This window comes from Agelaius tricolor, unplaced genomic scaffold (assembly GCF_023055355.1).
Source record: "Agelaius tricolor isolate 1412-34295 unplaced genomic scaffold, bAgeTri1.0.p SCAF_3, whole genome shotgun sequence".
NCBI classification, from domain to species: domain Eukaryota; kingdom Metazoa; phylum Chordata; class Aves; order Passeriformes; family Icteridae; genus Agelaius; species Agelaius tricolor.
In genome coordinates this window covers 65,738,250-65,763,557 of record NW_027269263.1, presented here as the reverse complement: position 1 = coordinate 65,763,557, position 25,308 = coordinate 65,738,250, and positions in this window count along the sequence as shown.

Here is a 25,308-nt window from a genome sequence, read left to right as displayed (position 1 = left end):
GTCCCCACTCGGTGACCAGCCCTGTTTTGTGATCCTAAGTTGTGGATACCCCATGACTGGAAGTGTTCAAGCCCAGCTTGTACAGGACCCTGAGCAACCTGGTCTAGTGGAAGGTGTTCCTTCCCATGGCAGGGGGCTGGAATTACATTACTTTTAAGATCCCTTCCAACCCAAACCATTCTTTGATTCCGCGATTCTGTGATTTTATGATTCTGCATCCTCTGGTGCTCACAAGGTCCAAGAACAGGCCTCAGTGGCCCTGGCAGGATGTCACCCCACACAGGGCTAAGGAGGGACAGATAGGTAGCATTCTCTCTAGGTGAGGAACCCCTTTGCCTACTTCATGGGTAGCTCCTCCAACTACTTGGCAGCCAACACTGTGCTTGACTCCATATACATTCACCCATTAAACAAAAGTCCCAAGTTTTGACTGCTTATAGCCTTTGAAGGAACTTAAGGGAAGAAATTTGTTGGAAAATCTTGAATTCCCTTCCTCCCACCCCTTTCTTTTCCACGTCACACTCCACATTTCTGCAGGAAGGCTTAAAGCTGCTCAATGACTCAGGTTTTTTTGGCTGATCTGTGTTCTGCCAAAAGTGTTTGACCTCCAGAAGGAGAGCTGAGTAGCCAAACTCTTGGTTTTGACTTCTTTTGTCATCCCAAACACCTACAATCCAGGAATTAAAGCACCTAACTTGCACATACTTTAATTTTGTGGCTCTTCCAGAAACATCAGCCTTAGATGGAAAAATCTGCCTTGCTACATTACATCTAGGATGTTTGTGAAACCTGATAGCACAAAGATCTTGCTTCACAGCTTCTTCAACTCATCATTCCTTTTATTAATTAAATTAGGGCAAGTTATATGAAACATGCTAAGATTAAATTGGAGACTCTTGGAAGAACTCCAACCAATTAGAATGATGGTTAAAAATAAATTCATATCTAAAAGAGAAAGAAACCTGAAAGACCACAGCAGGCCACAAAACATTGTAAGAATTTGAAATAAAGCCAATATTAATCTCCCATCAATAAATACCATATTTTTCATTGCTTATGGTAATTGCCCCAATGATTCTCCTTAAAGTGGTTATTGAGCACTTAGAGGGCCTGTTGATAGCATCTTATCAAGTCTCAAAGCAATGGTGTGAAAGCACAAATAGGAATCTCGGCCTAGGCTGAGAAAAAATGTGGTCTTTAAAATGTGCTGATCTGACAACAGGTTGTTGTTTGTCACAGACATTAGTTTTTATGTGCTTAGAGGATAATTCTTCCAGAGGGGTCTCTGCAGCATCTCTCTGGCATTGCTGCTCAGCTTGACATGAGGTAGATTTTCCAGTGAAAGTAAATATGGAAGTAAAATATGTCCAAACTCCAATTGCTTCTTCAAATGGACTTTTTATGGAATCATGGCCTGAATGCTTTGGGATGGCGTGTGACTTTTCATGGGTTCCTGCCTGAGGGCTGCTGCTTTCTTCAGCCTGAAAAATGGCAGGAAGGAGCTCATGCTACCGTGAAAATGCTGTCGTATAAATGCTTGTCACACCAAAGGGAAGTGGGCTTGGTGGTTTTGTTTTTTTTCTTTTGGAAAGTGTTTTGAGTCAGAGCTAACATCCATGAAAACTGGTTGCTGACCTTAATTGCCTCTTGGGAAGTAGGCACAATGTCATATTTGTTGTGTGAAAAATGGCATTCTCGATTTCCATTTGTTACCCAGAGCCCATCAACTTTCATGTATTTTAAGAATTATCCAGCTGAATCTCTCTTCATGGTTTTTTTTTGTTTTGTTTTTTTTTGTTTTTTTGGTTTTTTTGCTGCTAGGACCTGTAAATTTCACAGGCCAGCTCCTGCAGAAAATGCCTAAGTGGCCATCAGTGTGAAGGGCACTGCTTGGATCTAGAAAGTTGCATATTTTCACAACAGAAGAAAATTTGTATGCATATTTTGCCAATTCCTCCATGACCCTGGCAATTTTTTTACTGTGAAGCTCACAAGATGCTCAAAGTGCCCATGAATGATATGTGGCAGAAGGAACTTGCCAAATACAAAAAGATTTCTGGGATTCTGTTCAAGTAGTACCATAGAAAGTCAGGCAGCAGAAGAGAGGCACAAAGGGATTTTCAGGCAACATCCTGTACTCAGTATCCTGGGTGTACTGAGCATGATCTTGTGATTATTTCATGTATATGTGTTACTCTTCCTGATGACCACACACAGAATTTGATGTCCTTGTGTTTGCTCACCAGTGACTGCTGAATTTTGCTTATTATTTAGATTTCCTTAGGCTTAAATAGCATTTTCTAGATTTTACAGAAATGTTCCAGAATTTATCCCTTCCAAGGTGGCATGTGCTGTTTGAAATTAAACTAAAAGACATCTCTTTGATGTTACTTTTCATTCTAAACTTAGCCATCGCATGCCAAAGCCCCACTTTTGATTGAACACAGCTTTCTTCGTTTTTGTAAGTTTTTTTTTTTTAAAGTAAAGATCTCATTAAAAATTAAATTTTCATTCCCCTCTAATGTATCAGCAAGATTACAGAACTCTGATTTACTGTTAGGATCGGAAATTAACTTCAAAAGACAAGAAATGGAAAGTGGTGGCTTATTCTCCCATGGCATATTACAGCAGTGAGAGAGAGAGTGATAGAGTGATATCAGAAATGTATTTTTCTCTCAAATGAAGAAAACTATATAAATTCATTTCACACCTGCATATTTACTTGCGTTTCAGGACACTTTTCTACCCTAAGTAAACATCTGGGATAAGTCACAAGCTGATATTATTATTGTAAAATATGCTGGCAGATAAGAAGTTTCACTTTTCTGATGCATCCACTGCCAGGCATTATGCCTTATATATATTTTTAAGCTAAATAAGGCAAAGTATTGAGTGTTGTGGCTTGCATCCAGCTGCACATTTAAACCCATTCTTGACAGCAAGCAGCAGTGGTCCCACAGAACCTGGTTATATGCCATAAAGGAATTATGCATTGAATTGCCCAACTGGGTCTGAGCCAGGGTGCAGAATATTTTGAGGATCCAGGCCATCCCACAGTCACCTTTATGGTTTCTGAGCATCTGCCTTAAGTCATTCAATTTTTTGAAATGGCATCTCTGTTGTGGTATGTTATCCCTTCTTCCTTCATAAAAACCTTTATTGAAGTTTCAGCTCTGTCCTTAAGGCCTGATCCAGACCAGGATAGGAGGCATTGCATTCCCAGCTGTTCTTGGAGCTGGCTGAAGTCATCCACAGGGGTTCAGATATCCTGATGGGAGAGGTCCTGTGCTAACCCTGCTTGTTTTTAGCTCTGTGGACTTTTTTGAAGGGTAGACCTGGTGAAGAAATCTCACAATCCCGAGAGATTCACCACCAGAGAAAGTTTTGACACTTGCAGAAGCATTTAATACTTTAGAAAAATACTTCCAAAGCCCTACACTGTGCAGTAAATTATCAAGAAAGAAAACACCAAATGGAAGTGCCCAAACCAGGGCTGCTGGGATATATGGCTGGGAGAAGTAAGTCCCAGGCTTAATCTGAGCAGGTCTTCAAAGGACTAAGCAAAGTCAGCTTTGCTTTGCTCCCTTCAAAAAACACAGTTACCAAAGGAAAAGGAGGAGCCTCTCACCATTTATGTTGTAGTTCACTGGTTAAAACCACTTGCCCAAGAAAAGCAAGACAAGTTTTGGGTTTGCCTCTGCCTGGGAGGTTCAAACCTATGTTTCCCAATTGCCATGGGAGTACCCCAACCACAAGACTGCAGGTGACGCTGGGTGGAGAAAGCATTTCTGCATTCCTTGGTCAAGCTGTGGGACTGTGCAGGAAAGATGAAGAGATTCCCACAACCCTTTGTGAGGAGAAAGAGATGCTGGGCTTCTGGGACATTTTCCCTTTTGTGTCAGCCTGATATCTGTTTATCTAGACACAGTATGAGTTTTGGGTTTGGGAAGGGGGAGTGAATTTCAGGAGTGAGTCAGAGAGTCATCTAATGAATAAAGTATTTCACCTAGAGATTATACCCTCTACATCCTTCAAATCTCAGTTCATAGCACTGTAGTGCAAATACTCAAGCAGAAAAAAAAAAAAGAAAAAAAAAGTGGAAACTGAAATATAAGATAGTCCTCTTTTTAAATCCTAGGACATGAGCACATGTTCTGCTTGAAAGTCACCTTGGGGTATCGTGACTCCTTCATTGCTTTCTCTCTACTCATTGACATAGTTTCAAGGAGGAAATAAATACTTTCTCCTTCCCATGCCCTGGATCTCACCCTCACCCAATAACTCAGAGTTTATGATAGTTTCATGGGAAATGGGAACTCTGAACCCCTGGGGCTGAGGAGGGCCCAGGACCCACTGTCCCGGTTCCTGCTTTAATCCTGGGGTTATTACAGGAGCAGAGGGCACTGTCACTGCTGCCTCCTCCCCTGGCAGCTGCATTTAAAAGAAGAAAGCAACTATGACTGCATTCTTGAAGGGTGTGATCTTGTGGGTGAGAGGTAGGTGTGTTCACAGAATTTCTCCAGGATTGGGTCCCTCGGGGGACTCTGGTGCCACCTTGCCTTGCCCTGCTGGATCGCAGTGGGGCTGCCCAAGCCAAGCCAGGCACACAATGAACTGAGGCACTCCAGGGTGAGATGGTAGAAAGGAGGGGCTTGGGGATTGTGATATTTTTTTTGGATGTTAAAATTTCCCCAAGTCTGTTCAGTCAGATATCATCAGCAAACACTGAGGTTCTTTTGGAAGGGCAGCCTTCTGGAGCCCTTTAAAACCCAGAATTCCCCTTCCAGGATATGATCTTCTCTTCACTAACCATAAAGAGAAGCTACAGAGGTGCTTTATTGCAGGGTCCTGATCACTTTAAATTGCATGTGGGCTTCAGTATAATAACTTTACTCTGAAAAGGGTAGATTTAGATTAAATGTAGAAAGGAAATTTTTTGTGAGTGGTGACACACTGGAGCAGCTTGCCAAGAGAAGATGTGGACGCCCCATCCCTGGAAGTGTTCTAGACCACGTTGGATGGGGCTTGAGCAACCAGGCTTAGTGGAAAGTGTTCCTGCCCATGGCGGGGATGTTGAAAGTGGATGATCTTTGAGGTCCCTTCCAGCCCAAACTATTCTATATGCTTGGACTTAAGTATGTGGGCTTAAGCATTTGGCTTGGTATGTGCTTAAGTGATGTGCCTCAGGTAGGTTAAAGACAGGTCACTGGGAGCTGCCTCTCAGTGTACTGGCTATTACTTTTAATTGTTTTCCTCTGTTACTCCCTGTGAAACAAAAACAATTCAGTAAAAATGGTTCCCTGGGTGTGCTAAGGTGACATGGGACATTAATCTGGAAAAGAAGGCCATGTCTCCACTGAGATCATACAGGATCCTTTTTGTCTCACCTAACGCGATTTCCCAGTTTACAAGATGGAAATAGCTCTCCTGTGACTGAAGGCGTCTTTCACACACTGTTTCTTTAAATTATCATTTGCAATCCCTCAAAGAGAAAGAGGCAAAGGAAACTGGGTGGGAATTAGTTGCTCCTTCACGTACATTGCACTAGTTACTGTGTGGGAGGATCATTATTTCTAATGATGATGGATGGTTCCTATATGAAAGGGTTTTTTGCCTGTGTTGTTCCCCATGTTGGAGCAAGAAAGGGTTACTATTTTAATGAGAGAAGTTGAAATACAATTTATTGAGAGGGATGAAAAAGAAAAAACCATAAAAGCTGAATCAAAACAAATGGAATGCTTTACCTGATCACTTTTATGGCGTTGCTGCTTTCATAAGGTGTACACACACACACACACACACACACACACACACACACAGAGTCTGCCACTGAGCTCTGACTTCAGCTCTTCTCTGCAACCTCTTTTTCCCCTCGTTTCTTCAGAAGACAGTTTTCTCCGAATAAATGTTTCCAATGCCCTCTTTTACTCAAAACACAAAGAGGGGAAAATGTGACTACAAAAAGCTTATATGCTGACGATTTGTTCTTCTTTTTTAGCAGCCTCCGACAGAGCCCGTCTCCACTGCGTAAGGACAGAAACCCGACACCTTATCACACCGGTGTGCCACTATTACTCGGAGCCCTGAAGGTGCTACCCAAAACAATGGCAAAAAAAAAATCTGCTTAACGGGGACCCTCATACAAACACAGCATAAAAGCATCTGTTTATTTCAATCCATACTCATCTGATTAAACTGAGGAGTTGTCATGAAGATAGGTAGATAGATTGATAATATCTTTTTTTTTTTTTTTAATAATTGCAGCCTTCAAACTGAACATATTTTGACAGTGGAGTATATTAAAAGCCATTAAAACAGCTGTTTTGCTGTAGGGAATATTACTTGTGGGTTGAATGCAGAGATATGTGTAGGTATTTATTCAGTAATCAATCATAGGGAGGAAAGACCTCGAATTTCAGTTGGAAGTTTTTATTTTTATCCTTTTCCTTACTACTGGTCTTTAAACCTGCTCTGAGGAAAGCTATACATGCCCGGCTGGTGCTCATCAAAAGCAAGCAATCACAGCTAAATCAGCATGCAAAATGCCACTCAACCTTGGGCCTTTATTAAAATTTGCTGGGACTCAATTTGAGATAGCGATCGTTCTTATTAAAAAGCAAAATGTAAGATAGTTTTTTTATATAAATCTCTGGATGGAATGGAATTGTTAATCAGCATAGGCTGATGTGATTTCTCTGTTGCAAATCCTGCCGAGGGCTCAGAAGTGGCACATTACCATAATTCCTAGGCTAGAGCTGGCAGCTTGAAAAAGACCTGCAAGAATCTTTAAAATGCTTAAGCAAAGCTGTAAGTCACAGCAAACAACACACACTGGAGATGGTTACCACAGGTTCGTCGTGTTATATAACAAAGTTTCTTCCTTCAGTCTCTTTGCGCTTACCACAATTTGCTGTTTCGTTGGGTAATTGTTTATGTTTTCTCAAGAAAAAGGACAACAACAAAAAAAATTCTAAATCTAACCCAAGCTCTGTTATTTCCTCTAAAACCCAACATATTTTTGTACAAACGCCTTTGCTGTATTATGAATTTGATACGTGGCATCACTCGACTAAGTACATATATACATATGTATTTTTACCTTTAAACTAGCACCAATTATTTCAGCATCAGTTTATCACCTTTTTATTCCCTGGGTCCTTTCCTGCTCTTATGCTGGTGCATTTCAGCCCTGAGCTATCTGCAGGACAGCAGTAAACATATCTCCATGACTATTTTATAAATTACTTTTAAAATATTGTTGAGCTATTTGTTATCCCAGGCACTAATAAAATTGAGCTACTATTATAATTAATAAAGGACAATTATTTTGTATAATTGAAAATATGATGCCAATCACTGCAAATAGAAAACTCCACAGCTGAACTCTGCATGACCAGTACAATTATATTTTATCTTTAATATTATTACAACATTCAAAGTCTGCTGTTGTGCCAATATTAGACACTGCACAAATGTACAACACAGAACTGTTTTTCTACAATTGTTTTATTCCATCTGCAAATATAAAGAACAAGGGATAATAAGCAGTAAAGCGTGGTCCATACAAATGTCACAATAGCTCAGTGGGCAACACATTGTGGAGGCTATGGCATCAATAAGAAATATTTTTATTGACTCATATGCTTTTGGCTCAAGATCCAAGACTGGCAGTTGGCTGCTTTCTTCTGGTCTTTAATCAGGAAAACAAAAGAGAGAAACGAAACAAAGAATCTTTTAATGAGGTATTTATACCTTGATATTGCTGGTCCAAATCTTGTCCAGGCTAGTAATGGACAAAAATAATTTTTGGTTTTTTTTTTTTTTTTTTTTTGGTTGGGGTATGGGAAATAAAGATGTTGCTCATAGTCTAGTTTTCATGGGAGATGTGTCCACCAAAGAAAAGCATCTCCTCCCAGAACTTTGTTGAGGTGTTCTGTGTTAAGACACTGAAAATTCATTGCACAAAGGGTAAGCTACCTGTTGACCTATGGGACAGCCTTTGCAAACTGATGCATATGGAAGGAGAAAACTTGTTCTGATGTTCATTCTTCTGTACCTGCCTTGAAGATTGTGAGAACAAATGGGTCATAGATTGCTGCCTGATAGTCATGAGCAAATTTTAATTCCAGCATGCAGGCACTCCCTTTGGAAGGGAAATAGAGGCTCAATTGCACATGGAGAGACAGAATTGCAACCTTGCAAAAATCAGAGACTTTGTTTCGAGAGCCAAACAAAATTGAATATGTTCCCCCCACACATACATACACTATCATCAAATATTATCAATTTAATTGCTCGGCTTCTGCAGCTGTGAGCACAATATATCAGCTTGACGGGAATGGAATTCGTAATTCTGTAAGACACGTTCGAAAGTAAAATATTGAGCTAAATTTTCAGCTAATGAGAATCAGCATAGTTCCACTAACCTCAGATAAGCTACTGAGCAAGCAGGAATCATTCGAGTTCCTCTGACTTAGTTGGAATGCCTTCACTCGATTCAGCAGAGGAATATAAATTTACTCCAAGAATTTTTGTTTCTGCACCTTTTTTGGGGATCTGATATATCCAGTGTTAGGAACGAGCCAGCACGATCTGATACACCCCAGCAGATCTTCTCCAAACATCAGCAGCTCTGGCGGGGAGCTGTGCTGGCAAACTCGCTGTCACGGGGTGCTGCCGATGCTTAAAATCTACACTGCTTACGGGGGCCACAGGAGAAGTTAATGGAAGAGAAACCTATTTAAAGTTGTTAAATATAAGGACGTGATCTCTGACTCAGAAACTCTCGATCTGCAAATTTCTGGCATATTTGGGATGTGCCATCATGTGCCTGCACTTTTCTTATGTTCCGTGCGTGTTCAGTTTTGGCATTTATTAAAACAGGATCCTAATTTGAGAGGACCTTTGCTCTGGACAAATATTGCTGATTTTAAGTTCCCAAAAAATGAATTATGGACTAGAACTCTTTTTCTTCCTTGTCAGGGATTTTGCTTCCTTTTCCCTCACTCTAACACGGAGTTTCCCCATTGTTTGGAGCATTTAAATAAAAAAAAGAGATAGTTAAGACAATAAAAAGAAGAACACAAACTTCACATACCCATTTTTAGCTGTTCTAGGAACAAGATGAGAATGGGAATATTTACCCTTGGTAAATGTCCCACTCCATACCATCCTACCACCTCACAGAATTTAGTAATGGCAATTTTATGAATTAGGGAGAACATTTGTCTTCTATGCTTTAGTCAAATTATTATCTCTAAAGATGAAGTCTCAATTGTCTATAACTCATATAGATATGCACACATAGATATGTTTACGTATATAGGTATATGTATATATACTTATATGTATTTATATTACTAGAAAAATGAATTATTTTATCTCAGAGGTAGCAATTTGTGCCTGCACAAAGGAGATGAAGATAATAACACCTTTCCCTTGTTTTTCTGGGCCATTACTGGTTTATTTAGGTGCAAATCCATGGAGAATTGGGCCTTTTGCATTTAATTCTGTGTGTTTCCCAACTATTGCCATGTGACCTATTTGAATGAAAGTATAGCATTCTTGAAGGGTTATGTAAATGTATACGTTAGTGAATAAACAGATGGTTTTTAATGAAAAACATCTCTCCATGAGCTGTGTCACACTGATTTGATTCTTTATTTATAGTATCAGATCTTTGATGTAATGGAAAAATGAGTAGAGCTGAGTTTACAAAGCCCAAGTTCGAGTGGACATCCTTTAGAAAGGTAGGAAAATTGACATTGCATCAACTAGTGGTAGGTGAACTAGCACAGCCGATTTTTTATTGCCAGTGCTTGAGAACAAAAAGATGCGGATTCTGATCCAAGGATCTTTGGCTGCCCAGCAGATCTGTTTTCCGGGCATCAGAAATGCCCCGACAGATCGAGGAAAACAGCCTCATTTTTCAATTTGAAACAGCAATCAGATTGGAAGAGACAGAAATTATCTCTCAGGAAAAGAAAAAAAAAATAAGGAAAAAAACCAAACCAAAACAAAAGCCAAAGGAACAATCTAAAAACCCCCCAACCTAAAAACTTAAAGAGATATTTTGTTTATTTCTATTTGCATCAAGTCAAAATGGAACAGGAGTTTAGATGCCTGTGCCGCATTTATTTATTTTTTTGAATGACTGGATTTTTTAGAATCAGGTTACGCAGCTGGACTTCACATTGCATTTGCTGCGGCTGCTTCATCAGAAATGCTGGTAGTATTTGTCAGCCTGGAAGTGTCTTGAGGCTGCTTCTGAGAGATACAAGGAGGCAACTGATAAGGAGAGCATCAGAAGGGCAGTTAATTGCCTCCAGTCTCTCGGTGCCGGGGAATATTTAAAATCTATGGGATTAAAGGCAGATTAAAAACTGTGGAAGCAGGAGCCCAATAGCGCTGAAAGATCATAATCAGCAAGGGTAATGGCAGAGCAAAAATGAATGTGGCAAATAAAATGACAGATAGGAAATTCAGATCCGCTTCTAATGCTCGAAGTTCCATCTTGTAAGCACAATTCATCTACGTGTAAATCATTTTTTGGCTTCAAGCTTATCAGCCAATCGGTGAATTAAAAATGCTCTTTCCTTGGAGGATTAAAGAGGTTGATTGAAGTCAGTGTGAAAACTGGCTAATAAGTCTGGAAATGTCAGGAGGGTGCTTCATAGGAACTCAGTGTACTTTTTCTATCAGGGCTATGAAACAGGAAGTTTGAAAAGCTCTGTAGTTCTGTTACTTTGAGAAATGCTTTTGTGTTTTTTTTTTTTCTTTCTCCCTCCTGTGTGTCAGAGTGTCATGCAGAAATATTTTAATTTGCAAGATGAATGGCGATAGATGCAAATGTTGAAAAATGAGATTGGGTGAATTCACTAAAATATGCAGAGAAGTAAGAGAAATTTTGTTTCAGAAAGCACAGTGAATGCATATCACAGCCATGGGAAGTTCTAGGTTCCAGGCCGTGAACTGCTTAGACATGTCCCACCTTGGAGAGGATGTTTAAACTTTTGCTTCTTTTCCATGCCTAAAAATCTAGCGTAGGTGGTGAGGCCAGGGATTGTGTTAAGGCAGCCTCTCTGCTAAACAGGAGCTTCCAGGGCATCTCCTGACACTGTGCATATACAAAAACATACACTCCCATATGATATAAAAGCTTTCTATCAGTGTTGTTAAAAACTGAACAAGTTTTTCAGAGCTTTACATGCAAGAACTGTACTGTTAGTGTTTCCACAGGCAATATTTCCATCTGCAATGCCCACACTGGTAAATGCAAATACACTTCCATGAGTATATTTGGAGATTTGGACCACAGTTGTCTGAAATGATTCCTCATATTTATTTGTGGACTAATATTCTTTGTTTCAGCCCAAAATAACAAAGGGGTTCAAAAATGACCCCGAACAAGAGAATTTTCTGGAGGGAAAGCTGTTACCTGGGTATACCAGTTTCTCTGCTCCTAAGCTCACATCAGAAAGAAATCAAGGGACAAGTTCGTGGGAGAACCCACTGATTAATCCTATATTTCATTAGAATAGGGAGAATTAGCCCTTGGCGTTGTTAGAGCTGTGAAAGACAGCAAATGAATAAGGATGCAAATGGGGTAAGAAAGAAATTGATCGTCAGCTTCTCAAGTACTGAGACTTACTGAGAATTCTCCATCTCACTTTCACCTCCTGCTCCACACAGGAAACTGGTGTCCTACACAATAGGAATGCAGCCATGTCCTTTCTCACCCACCCCATGAGCCAGGTATGGCTGGTTGGCCCAGTCAGTTGGTGGTCAGTTACTGGGAGATCCATGCTTTGGCAGCAGCTTTCGCTGGGCTCCTACATTTTGCCCCAAGTACATGACCCATTTCATGGTCCCAGCAGGACCAGATGTCCCCAGAATGTCCTTTCTCTCTCTCCCATGTGATTTCAGGGAATATCAACCCACACAAAATTTAAAAGGTATGAAAAAAAAATTGCTGTAAGGAAATCTTGATTATGATTAGGTTACATGGCCTAGAAAATGTAAAAAACAACATGAATGGATCTTTACCTGCTTCTAGTCTCTAACGTTGTTCACTACATCCCCTCCTTGTGTTTGGAACACCAAACTGGCGAGCTGCCCCGTATTTTCATGCATTGTTTTGTTCACAACCACCACCAAAAAAAACAACAAAGATGCCCACAGATTCAAAAATGTTATCTCACAGCTCTCTGCAGCTCCCTGATTCCCGACTCTTTGATACAGGCACCTCCGGCGAGGAGAAGCAATGGAGACACTGGATTCCTCTCCCCGCTGTGAGATGCAGTTCTGCTCTTTTTTGCCCTATGACTGATTTTCATATGAAAGGCTCAAACTAGAGCAACTCTAACCCAGAGCCCAAGCTGGCCAGCTGAGAGCATAACCACGAGGCTGCAAGTGGTGGTCTGCGTGCGTCTGGGTTCCGGGAGGTTCCTTTGATCTCCCCGTGCCCCCCGGAATGCACTTCTGTGCAGCTTCAAGGAGAAGAGACGGCTGAACATCCTATCTCCCCAATCTCAACCTCATTTTACCCCCGTTGGTTTGGGCCCTCTCTTGGGAGGTGGGAAATGTGGTTTGGATCCCTCCAGGCTGAAGAAAGCACTGAAGCCAGATTTCTCACTTCATGGGCCAGCGATTTTGCTAACTCGTCTCCTGATAAAAAAAAAAAAAAAGGTGTGTGCACCCCTGTCTTGGTCCGTGTTTAAAAAGAGTGAGCAAAGCTCAGCTCTGAGTGCTTCCAGATGTCTCCCCTCGGGAGTGGGCTCGGCCCTCTGGAACCTAAGTGGAGGGAGATATTTTACTTTGCAGACCTGATTCATGTACTTTAGGACGGGTTGGAGTTTGGGCACACCCTTTGTGCTCAGCATTTCCAAATTGGCTTGCTTTCTGTGGCTTCCGATGGAGTCTCGCCCCAGGGCTGCTCCCTGTTGTGGCAGACTTCCTAGTTTTAAGCCTCCAGGCTTGGGGCTGCAGCAGGACCAGGGAGGAGGTGTAAGGGAAGGCTCCACTCTCTGAGATACCTTACACTCCCTTTGCATCAGGCAGGGAGAGCCCAGGAGCCTAATGCTGTGCTTTGGGCTTCTGCTTCAGGGCCAGACACAAAAAAAATTAGCACTTAAGTCCTTTGCTTGGATCTGGTGTTTGGGTTTTTAATTTGTGAGAATGAGTTGTGTACAGTTTCCTCTGACTACTGGAGCTAGATTAATGAAGATATTTAGACTTCTTAAAATGGAGAGGAGAGCTTGGAAAGCTTTCCAAAATCTCATAGATGTAGGCACTCATTCCTTGATCTTCAACAGTACTGAGATAGCAGGACTTTAGATACTGCACTCATCTGCACTCACTTCTGCAATCTCCACTGGGGGCCTGTGTAGAGCTGAAGGCACACAAGTACCTTGTGAATGTGATCCTCAGTGTCTCTGGCCACATCTCCTCAGTGCATTTTGTGTAAAGCCTCAAGTTTACACCTTACTCAGCCAAATTGTGCTTTATGTCCAAGCCTGTGTTAACCCTGTTCACACCCACTCTGGTTTTGGGTGTGAACCCTACCATGAGTGACCTGTACAATGCCTGATATGACCATGCAGGCATCTTGTATGGCCTAGGGATGGCATCTGTCATCTTGAGCTTCTTTTGAACAGTTTTGGGTCTGCCGCCCATAAGAGTAGATAAGAGTTTCTGATACTGGGTTGCTTGGCAATCTCTGTTCAGTGTGAATGTCCATGGCTGGACTATGGGCTTCTTACTGGCAGAAGACCCTTAAAAAGACATGATTTCTTCAAATATTTCAGCAATTTCAGTTTGTAGCTGGCCTGTATCATAGCTATGCAGGCAAAACACTGTCTCTGTTCCCAGGGCTGCGGCCAAACAGCTGTTTAGACCAGTGCTTGTTCTGGGCTGCTTCTGCATCTGCAAAAACACAGATGCCCACAAAGGCATCAGAATTTTGCTTTCCTCCATACCCTGGAATCCCTGCACAGCATCATGTCACTGCTGTTTACAGGGGACTCAAGCCACACAGATAGAACGTGACTGTGGAAGAGAGAGTTGAGGGTTGATGGGCAGGAGGAATCTTGCAGAAATGGTTGAGAGCTGTGAGGAAAGAGAGATGGTCTCAGTGTAATTAGCTAATTAGTATGAGGTTGAATTCTTCCTTCAGATGCTCACAGACACATCAGTACACCTCTTAAAAAAGATCATTTGTCTAGCAACATCAGAGACAGTAAAGAGGTAGGAGTCCTTCCCTAAATCTACACATGGAAGAGAAAACATGGTGTTTCTTGCAGCAGTCTTCTCCACCAGGACACCTGCGAGTTTTTAATGGTGTATCCCATGAAGGAGACCAAATTAGAAATAATAAGGGCTGCCAAGGTGGAGATAAGTAGCTTAGGTGTGATGTGACAAAAGCAGAGAAAGGACGCACAGAGTAGAGTTATATGGCAAAACAGCAAACAAAGGAACAGGTCTTTGCAGCTGGGTTTGGGGATGAGAGATGGGGTAGAAATGCATGCCTGGGAGAGCCTTTTCCATTCTTTGCATAGCAGATCTCAGCTCCTGAGAGTTAGGATCAAAGCAGCGAAGGTCTACTTCACTACACAAAAATCATCCTTAACAGTCTTGTAGTCTTTGGAGAGAGTGAAAATAAAAGTCTTTAATTGTGGGTGATAGAGTAAATAATCCCAATTTACCACTGCCTGCAAGTGCACACAAACATCTACTCCTTCAGCAAACATCTACAGCTTAAACTAGAGGTGACTTGTACCATGAGAAGTAAGCTAGAGGTACCTCAGGGTTATCTCAGGCTACCGGTCACCTTAAAATAAGCTGAGCTCTAAAAGGTATAAATAATAATAATAATAATAATAATAATAATAATAATAATAATAATAATTGCAACTCCCTGGATGCAGCTGGACTTACGTGTCAGGAGTCATCCTTAATAATGGTGTGCATTCATTAAATTATTATCTAATAACAGTGATTTTCCATACACCTATTTAAGTAGGTAATCACAAACCCCAGAAATCTGAGGTTTTCAAGCCCACCTGACAAACAGGAACTCCTCACTCTTTATCTTTGTAATCACAGCTCCACAATCAGCTCTCTGGGGCTGGATTTTCAAAGAGGAATACTGGCCTCTGGAAAACTAGAAGGACTTCTGTTGGATTGATAGTCAGGCTGATGTTATTCCAACCAGGGAATACTCACAGGGTAGAAATCCACCTGTGAGTGCCATGAAAGTGTATTGAGAGCAAAATTTGAAAAGTAACTTGTATTTTATGTCCTGCTGTTATGAGAAGGAGATAAGCTAATGTAGCTTTCAATGACCTGTACATGTCTGTGAGCTTCCTGGGATTTGGTGGGCAGGCTGGCACAGTGTTTCACAGGTTACTCAGTGAGAAGGGTTGATAAATGCTTCAGAAACAAATGCTGAGTGCCACAACCCTCAGATTAATTGATTAACTGCTGCTGGCTTTTCTGTAAACATGGGGCTGGCTACTACCTTTATATTTTATATTTTTTCTACAATAACCCAGACAATGTGGCATGAAGGTGACAATCTGGAACAAAGACAGCAACGAACTTTTGGGGAAAGTGCTGTGACAGGTGAAATCTCTACACTTCCCTGCTGTTTAGCTTTCCCTCCCTCCTCTTTATGCTTTCCTCTTCACCATGGGGAGATGCTCTTCTTCTGAGCTCTGGGTTTGTATTTCAGCCACCATTCATCTCCCTGAAGAGAATAAACTGCAGTGGGGCTGATTGCAGCAGCAAAACCCATAAAGAGATTCCCCTTCTCCTCCTCTTGTGAGGGCTTTCCTCACTCAGCCTGTCCCAGGGGGGTTGAACGCCTTCTGCAGCCTCACTCTTGAGACATTAAGACCTTGAAATTTGAAAGAGGAGTGGTGTAGTCTGGAGAAAAATGGACCTGTGTTCTAACCCATGCAGCTTGTGATACGCACATTGTCGGGCGATAACAAAGGATTTACATAGGATTTACATTTTTCTTAGGGGACGTTGAGTGGAAAGGGAGCAATCAGTAGCAATGACAGATGAATCCATTTGGCGGCAAAGGCTGCCTCTTTCACACAAATAACAGGCTTTTTCTTAATCTACAATTTGTCACTGTTTATTCGGCAATGCAAGCCTTTAAATTGCCCCGCGGCATCCTGGGTTTGTGCTTCCTGGGACGTACGGGAGGAGTTTGGGGGAGTTAGAGGGCATTTGTGCCTTTGGTATAAACCTAGAAACCTGAAGGAGGCTCCACAGAGTTCAGACAGTATTTTCTGGGTGAGAACATAGGTGGAATGTGATCTGATCTGTCATCATTCAGTCACGGACACGGTGGGGGAGGAAACAGTCTGGCTCCCCCCAGCAGTGGGCAGGCTGGCATTGGTGCTGCTGAGCACTTGCTTTGCTGGGACTGATGCTGAAGGGGATTCACAGCTTTTTGTCTTCTCAGCTCCTGTTCAGGTCTCAACATGAGAACTCTGAAAATCTGTCAAGTCACCTGCTGCTCCGGGGAGGCAGGGAGGACAAGAGAGGAACTCCAAGCCCACAGCTCCCCATTAAATTTTACCCACCATATTTACTCCCAGTTTGTCCCCTGGTGATTAGGCTGCTTTCATCCTGGCTTCTCTTTCCTCCTTCAAATATTATTTCTGCTCCAGGCATTTGTAGTCGCTATTGCTAGAGAGTGCTGATCCAACTTATATCTGTAAAGGAGTGTTTGGGAATAGTGATTCCTTCCTGGGAAATCTCCACAATTTTTCCAGAGCAGTGTGTTCCTGCTGAACACAGTGGATCTAATGCTATATAGCTCAGGATGTCTATATTGTTTTCCCCAGAGTCAAATGCAAAAAAATCTCTACTCAAGTAATGAAATCAGTATAAGAATATAATAATTCTATTTTAATGACCACTGCTTGATTTTTGCCTCTACCTTCTCCCCTGCCAGCTTGATTATACAATTCTGTTTTGGGGTGTCTCTGGAAGTTGACAAATATTATTCAGGAGATAGTGCCTAACAAATAAACTGAGTTGTGCATCCCTATGGAAGCTGATATTTATTCTGAGCAAGCAACAAGCTTCAATGTAGTTCAGGTTGGGTGGCCAAGCATTCAGAAAGCAAGAAATGCAATATTAAGGTTGGGAAGTCATACACTTCAGAGAATCATGGAGTGGTTTGGCTTGGAAGGAACCTTAGAGATCATCTGACCTTCTGCCATGGACAGGAACACCTTCCACTACACCAGGATGCTCAAAGCCCCATCCGTATAGATGCATCTGTACAGCATTAGATAAACTTTCTTCTACTTCTTTCCAAATTAGAAAAATTTCAGTGAATATAGTATATATTTCATAGTAATGAGAAATGAAAACTCCCTTCAGAGCAAAACTTAATTCTGGAATAAAAATAACCTTTTAATGTATAAGTAAGGAGGTAACTCAGTTGCAAACTTAGTAGTAACCCCAGTAGTTGTAGATGTCTGCAGTGGGCTTCAGATCCTCCTCCTACCCAGTGCCTTGGTCAGAACATACATCAGTCACTGAAGAGGATATAGTTATATCATGACAGTGGTTAACTAATGTATATAAAAATAAAAATGTCATTAGCTTCATCAAAAGTTGCACCTGGAAAAGATGAACCTGGAAATGATGGTCCATTTTTTCTATCATTACTTTTTGGTTATAGGTGAAGTTTCCTGATATTCCTTGGACATTTTAGGTTAAATGTCCTGGTAATTTCATTCCACAGAGTCTTTTTTTTGAGTAACCAAAAGTTGAAGGAGAAATAAGAGTAGGATACATCTGCTCCATTAGAGGTTGCTCAGCTACTGGCATTTTTGTGCAGGTAATGGGAAACTCAGCTTCAGTATTTCTTTTTTCTTAGAGTGTCTGTACTATTGGGTGAGAAGAAGAGTGAATATATTTTATCCTTCTTGTCTAAAAAGTCTTATTTCATGTGAATAGGCAGTCACAGAAAACCCACAGACAAAGTGCTAACCAGCACCCTCAGGAATTAGTCCACTTGCTTTATGCATTGAAAAAATATGAAATTATTTTGAGATTGGAAGAGATCCAAGGGGAAGAATGAAAGGCAGCAGGCTCCCATAGCACTCCCCAGGGAGGTGAGTAGGATATTTGGTGAGGAGGCAGCTGAATCAGGAAGAAAGTTGATTTGAGCAGATGTTTCCCAACCAGCTGCTGAGTGGTCTAGCCTCTGGGCTGAAGGGTATCTGAGGGCAGCGGGATCTGGCAGGCTCTGGAGCCCTTCCACCTGGCAGGCAATAATTCAGAGCTCACACAAAGGGCCAGGGTGAGTCACTAGTCTGCTGATTAGGCTGCTCTCCTGGGAGGGAGGCACCTGGATCCCAGACCCAGGTAAGGGCTGCAAAGTGGAACAGCATCAACTGGGAGGGATTGGAAATTCTTAATGCTGGCTGGTGAGGAGGCTCTTTGTGAGTGGGAGGCATGAGTTTGAATCCACTTGGAGAGGGCAGAGAGTTCATTGCAGGTCTCCTAAAACCTAAAGGAAAGGTCCTGCCTTAAAGTTTGTTTTCTTAAAAGTGATGGGTTTTGATTCTGCAGAATTCTTCACTACTTTCTGGGGGACTTTTTTTTTTTCTTCAACAGCTATAAGGCTCTTTTACCTGCAGAATAGATAATTATTCACATTCTCCTGTCTGGCAATATCCTACCATGCCCTGGAAAGTGCCAAGAACATGTTTGTATGTGCAGGAGGTGACATGGTCTCTGAGAATGGTCTGATGGACTGTGAGCCAGGCATGGCCACAAAAATGTTTAATGCATCTGGCAGAACTTGTAGCTATGAGAAGTGAACGAGTAATTTTTATATCTTAGGAAAGTCTCCAAAATTTTATCTTGAATGGATATGTTAGTTGTAAGCAGTAGAGATTTAGAGTCTTAGGGGTAGATTAATCTTCATTTACACCAGGTTAAAGCTGAAGATGGTTCAATTCAAACCCAGAGTGTTATTCTGAATTGACTCTTCCACAAAAGAGATAAGAAAAATGGTCAAAATTATTTATTTGTATTATAAAATGTGTAAAGGGGAGTCTCCCTGCCTTTACCAGAAGTGATCTGAAAGATCCTATCTGGTCTACCTCTGTCAGCTTGGCATCTTTGCAGTAGTCAGTGGTTGCACAAAACTGGCCAATTTTTCCATATATAGGGTTGCTAAATTACCCTTTCTGGTTTGGTTTTATTACCCCCTTGGAGCAATGATCTCACCCATCTGTGTTGTGTTGCTCTTCGGGAGTGGCAGGGGTGGAGTGGGGTGGGATGAGCAAAGCCCTGAGCTTTTTCCAGAGTTCCCTGCATATGCAGAACATTTCATTGTCTTCTCTAACACGCCCTCACCTTTCACACAGACTGGAATTTGACACACCGGGTTAGAGAAAGAAAGCAAGAGGGGAAAAAAGCAAAAAAAAAAAAAGCACAACACAAGAAAAAACCCAACAAACAAGATCTTATCGTGCAAAATATCCATCCACCCTCCTGATAAAAAAAAAAAGCCTCAGGTTAGGAAAATAAAAAAATGACTCTAATGAACACTCAAAATTAACATGCAAATACATCCATGGTTCCTGGCAGAGACGGAAAGACGGAGCACAGCCCTCCTCCAAAGAGGCAGTTTTGAGACTTCTTGCAAAAGGGAAGTTTTATCCCAATTGTAGTTGTTGTTGCATTGTCTTGAGAAGGTTTTCTTCTCTGTTGAGGAAAGCTCTCCTTCTTCCCTCACCCCACCCCATACCCCACATTCATTTCACCAGGTGGCATGACGAAACCCTCCAGATCAAGGCAGGTTTCATCAACAAGGCTTCATGCCATGCCACCCATCATTCATCCCAGCCTGCTGTGGCTTTCTCCCAACAAGCAGCACCTCTTGCAAAACCAGCCCCTGTCTCACACTCCTTCCTAACTCGTGTTCCTGAGCAGCAACAATAGAAGAGCATGAATCACTAACAGAGCGTACAGACCTTCGCTCCACTCCGGCCAGTTTGTGTCATTGCCTTAATGTTAATTACACACCATAATGTGTGCATTTAATTTCCGTGGTGTTTCAATTAAATTAATCAGGCAATTAAAATTAATTAAAATTACAGAAATCACCTGCAGAAGTGCTTGAAACGTGGGGGAGGGGAAGGGAGGGGTTGGGAGGGAGCTGGGAACGTAGATGGCTGTGTTTTCACAGACCTTCCTTCCCTTGATTAATTTTGGGGATAGACTCTTTCAGAGCAGGTTATTTAAGGATTTAAAAACTGTTCCAAGGCCCATTGAAGCCAATGGAAATCTTTCTATTGGCAGTGATAGGCTTGGGACCAGGCCACTAGCCTCAAGTGCTCAGGATGGAGATTCAAGGGGTAGGTGATGAAAGTCCTGATGCTGAGCAGATATTCCTCAACACCTTCAGGGAACAAGGCCAGAGGCCTTGAAGTACCAAATCAGGGTCAGATTTTGAAAGGCAGGTTAAAGATGAGGATGATGTCCGTGGGAGTTAAATGCATCAGCCCTTCCAAGGATCTGGGCTGGAGAGGTATTCTAAGAAATTTAAACAGGTTTGAAGTGTCAAAGGATTTTTAAAACATGACTAAATGTATTCTACCCTGAGGTCTCACTGAGTTCCGCAGTCAGTGAGAGGGGGTCTTAAATTCACAAAGGTGCTTTATGACTCCCAAATTCTTGAGCGAGTTACGAAGCTTGTCCAGCAGTTCCCTTCCATTAGACATGGATTAGTGCATTCAATTGCTTCCCAGAGGGGTTGTTTCCAGCTCTGTGGAAGAGTTTGAAGACACCATGCCAACCTGGACAGTTCTCTTACTGTTTATGCCTTTTTTACCAAGCAGGCACAGCCCCATGCTCATCTTTTGGCCAACCTGCAATTTTTTTTACCCGGCATGGAAAGTTCAGCACTTTTAGCTTTGAACAACTACTTCCTCCACAACATCCTACCAATCAACCCCTGCCCAACTAGTTCCTGGGTCTGGGAGACAGGTTGGTTCCTTCCTTGCTTTCCTGGAAAGACTTTGCCTGGCACACTCCTACCTTAGCCTGTGAGTCACCCATGCTTCGCTCCCATTCTTCGCCCCACAAGTTGGGGATGTTTATACCATGAAGCTCATGCAGGTATCCCCAAGCTGCCTTTAAATTAATCCTCTGGAGTGCCATGGTTAGGATTGCTGTAGTTTCAGGGAACACAGTGTGTGGGCTGAAAAACCAGGGGATGAAGCAAAGTAAATGCTCATAATTAGGATGAGTTGCTCTGCGCTGCACTGGTCACTGGAACCTGAGCTGGCTGTTTAAAGACATAACTGCTTTTTTCCACATTATAATTTCACTCACACTGCTAGATAATCCCTCAGAGTTCCATAGGCAATTACCCATGCTTCTTGTGTCCAAGAGGGAGTAAAACCTTATCACCTCTGCCCCAATGGAACCTGCTTTTGCTCTACGCTCGTGAGCCACTTTTTTCTCTCCAGTTGTTTAGATGATTAACATAATTAAGTTATGCACACAGCAAATATTTAAGGCTTCTAGTTAGACTGAAGTGTACTGCCAGCTCCAGATCTGAAAGATTTAAGCATGCCAAAATTTGGGGTTTTTTTCCAACTCTATCAGTTGATATTTTCTCTTTCTGTAAATAATGTGTCTTTTACACTCTCAGGTGGTTGGGTCACAATATTCCCATTATTATTAACCCCTTCAGCATAGTTTTCTGCTACCCTTGCTCTTTCCTAATTCACAATAAATTATACTGTCCACTTACATGGAATATTTTCCCATTTTTTTGGGTTTGGGATCTACATCATTAGTTTGTGTGTTATATCTGTCTTCACTCCCTTTTCAAAGAAACAAACAAACAAAAGTTAGAAAATAAGAAAAAGAAGAAACAGTAAAGAGAATACAGAAAGAGAAGGAAAAATCTCACTCAAGAACCAAAAAACTTGATTTTCAAAATTAAAATTTTGAGTGGATGATAGTATTTAACTGCCAAAGAGCCCAGAATTTTAATTAAAAATCTGAAGAACACTTGTTCTTCTCTCCAAAATTTTTTAAGTGATGAAACACCCTTCTCTCACTTTGCTAATCCTCCTCCATCTGAATCCTTTGACACGACTTCTTGTGTGGCCTTTGGCACGTCACTTCACCTCAGTTTCCTCATCTATAAAATGGCTGTTAATCCCTATATAATATCACCCACGCAAATTTCCAAGGCTTATGCTCCAACAGGGCTTTGAAGATAAGTGAGCAAAGTTTCAAAAGGACCTAAGAGATTTAGGAGTGAAAGTTTCATTAGCTTTCCATCAGATTTGTATTCTTATATCTCCAAGAGCCTTTTGAAAGTCTGCAGAATTGCAAGACTTTACTCATCAGAGTCATATTCCTTGTTCTCCTCAAGGAAAGCGATTGCTCCAGGCTAGTTTTGGCAGAAGAGCTTGTTCCTCAAAAGAAGCAAGGTTAGTCTTGGGGCTCTCCAGTTTCTTCCCCAGTTTCAGATATGAAACCCTGGATGCATGCTCCAACCATTTCGGGCAAAGTGGTATCTCTCACTCCTTGGATCGGTAGATCTTGGCTTGTTTTGGCTGAAAGGAGGGAGGGAAGGTGCATATCTCCAGCTTTGAGGTGGATTTGAGATAGTAACCTTCAGCTGGGAGGCAGTGGTGAGCTCCTTTGGGTGGTGTGGAGGTGTTCAGCTCCTCAGTGAGCACCACTGATCCTTGAAGAGGGAATAATGTGCTTTTCTCTGTGAGTGCGTTGGGATGGAGAGGCCTGCAAGGTGCCCTGTCAATCTTGGACATTGACTAAAGAAGAGTTATGAGATTTCTCTAATTGCAAAAGAATGATCATACTGTTCCATAAATACAGAGAATGGAAATCCCCTGCTTTTTTTGCTTTTTGCCCCCCCCCTTTTTTTTTTCTTTTTCTTTTTTTTTCTTTTTTTTTATCCCTCAAAGAACAACAACTTTAAGGAAAAAAAACCTCACAGGTCAAGATTACCAGAGAGACTCACTGAAAAAAAAATCAAATATTGCCATTTTTTTTTCCTTTTTTACTTTAAAATTTGCTGTCCCAAGTTCCACTTTCTCATCTTTCTCAAATACTATAAAAAGAAAAAGAAAAAGAAACTGTTCAACCAAAAAAGCCCCGTAGATACCAGTGGCTAGGTGGCTTTGGTTTGTTCAGCTTCAGTGGCTAAACCACTGCTCTGAAAACTCTGGGAAATAATGTTACTATTCTTGGTGGGACTTTCCTTATCAAAATACAAAGAAAAAGAATCTTATGAAGAACAAAATATTTTCTTTGGCCATAAATGAAATAGTCAGTTTTGATTTTTATTTTATTGACATACTTAATTCAATAGAATTTAAAAATGAAACATGGTTTGTAAATGGGAATGTCGAGGGGTTTTTTTCCTAAATTTTAGAGTAAATTGACTTTTTTTACCCCCCTAAACTGTTATACTGGCATATTTGCTGCTGATTTTGCTCAACTAGACATGACCTTTTGCTTAAAATAAATCTTTCTGCAAACAACTAAACAAACTGCACTGAGTTTGGGAAAGGGATCCTTAGGAAAAACCAGTAAATAATATAAATAAGAGTTAATATAATAATAAATAAATAAATAAATACAATAAAAAACAAAGAGTTAGTTGCTCATATTCAGCACAAAGCTCTGAAGTTGACCAGCAATTAACAACAGCTCCTTCCAATCTGAATCACTCCTCATCTGTGATCAAAATATCTGTTCTTTTTACCTCATCCCTAAAATTCAACGCCTTCCAGTTTAATGCGTTAAAAGTCTTTAACATCATGTTTTTCTTGAATTTCCCATGGATGGAACAATTTCAGAAGCAGGACACAGTAAAATTTTCTGGCTGAGTAGGCAGCCAAGTCTGCAAGACTCAAAACATCATCACACTGTAGGTTTCCCATTTTCTCTTTAGTTGTACAAAATATAATAATAATAAATGTCAAGTGCTCAAGAAATATCTATGGACAAAACTGGATATGTGATGGATCTCTTGGGAGATTTTGAGTTTTCATTTCAAAATTTCTTCAGGTACAGTGGAATGCACTGGCCTAGAAGGCATGTTTCTGCAGGGCCATTGATAGTGTCCATACCTGCTGTCAACAGCAAGTGGGGAAAAAAGGGAACCCAAAAAAACCCAGGAGAATTTATCTTGTGATGGAACGTTCTTGGTATGCAGCAGAGTTTCTTTTCACCTCTGGAATTGCATGCTACATACTAATTAAGGCTGTTAATTAAATACATTTTGTTAAAACATGTTGCATCAAAGGTGAAGCATTTTGTAGAGAGCTTTGTTGACACTTCTCTTGGAGAGATTTTTGAGGTTCAGGACTAGTCAAAGACACTATTCCAGGAGAAGCAGAGTCTCAGGTTTCTGTTACATGGATAGTATGAAAATGTCATTAAAATTCCAGTGTAATTTAATTTGACAGAATATTTGAAAAGATTTTTGTTTTCCTCTCTTTTTCTTCCCTCCACTGTGGAAGGGAAACAAATTTCAAACCTCAAAAAGTGTGGTGAAATGGAATTGCTGTCCTGAGGACTATTCCTGTGACAAAGCCAACAAACTTGTTATGCAATGTCCAGTTCCTCCCTGTGGAAGCACAGCAATTCATTTATGCAGCTTTACCAAGTGTCCAAAGTGCTTCATGCACTGCTAATAATTATGGGCACATCTTGGTGGTCACATTGAATTCAATGGCAACTTTCCCACAGATTTTATCAGGAATAGAATTCCTCCCTATATGCTTTAATTGTATAACTCAGTTTCTGTTATTGCTTAAGACTCCCCAGTCCGTGCCAGCATGTGAAATTCTGATGAATTTTTATGTTAGCGGCTGCTGCTAACTGTTCTTAATTATTTGATAGTCATCTGAGGCCTGAATTTCATAGATGTGCAGCTCCTCTTATTCATATTCTAATCAGTGGTAATTTGGATACTTTGACCATCTGTAAATCAGGCCTTTGAAGGGCAATCCCAATCCCACTGTCTCTAATGGATGCAGGTCATACTTCCAAGGCTAAACCTTTTTTCACTTAACAAACAACATACAGCTGGTTAAAAACCATAAAAATTGTGATTTTGGGGGAAATTACAAGGGTGGGTTGTTTCTTTTTGGGGGGGGGGGGAGTGGGGGGAAGAATCTCAAACGTAGTGGAAAAATCTGAGAATTTTTCATAAAGCTAATATTCTGATACTGCAGCATGAAACATAGTCTTGAAGACAGTGCATGATGGAGA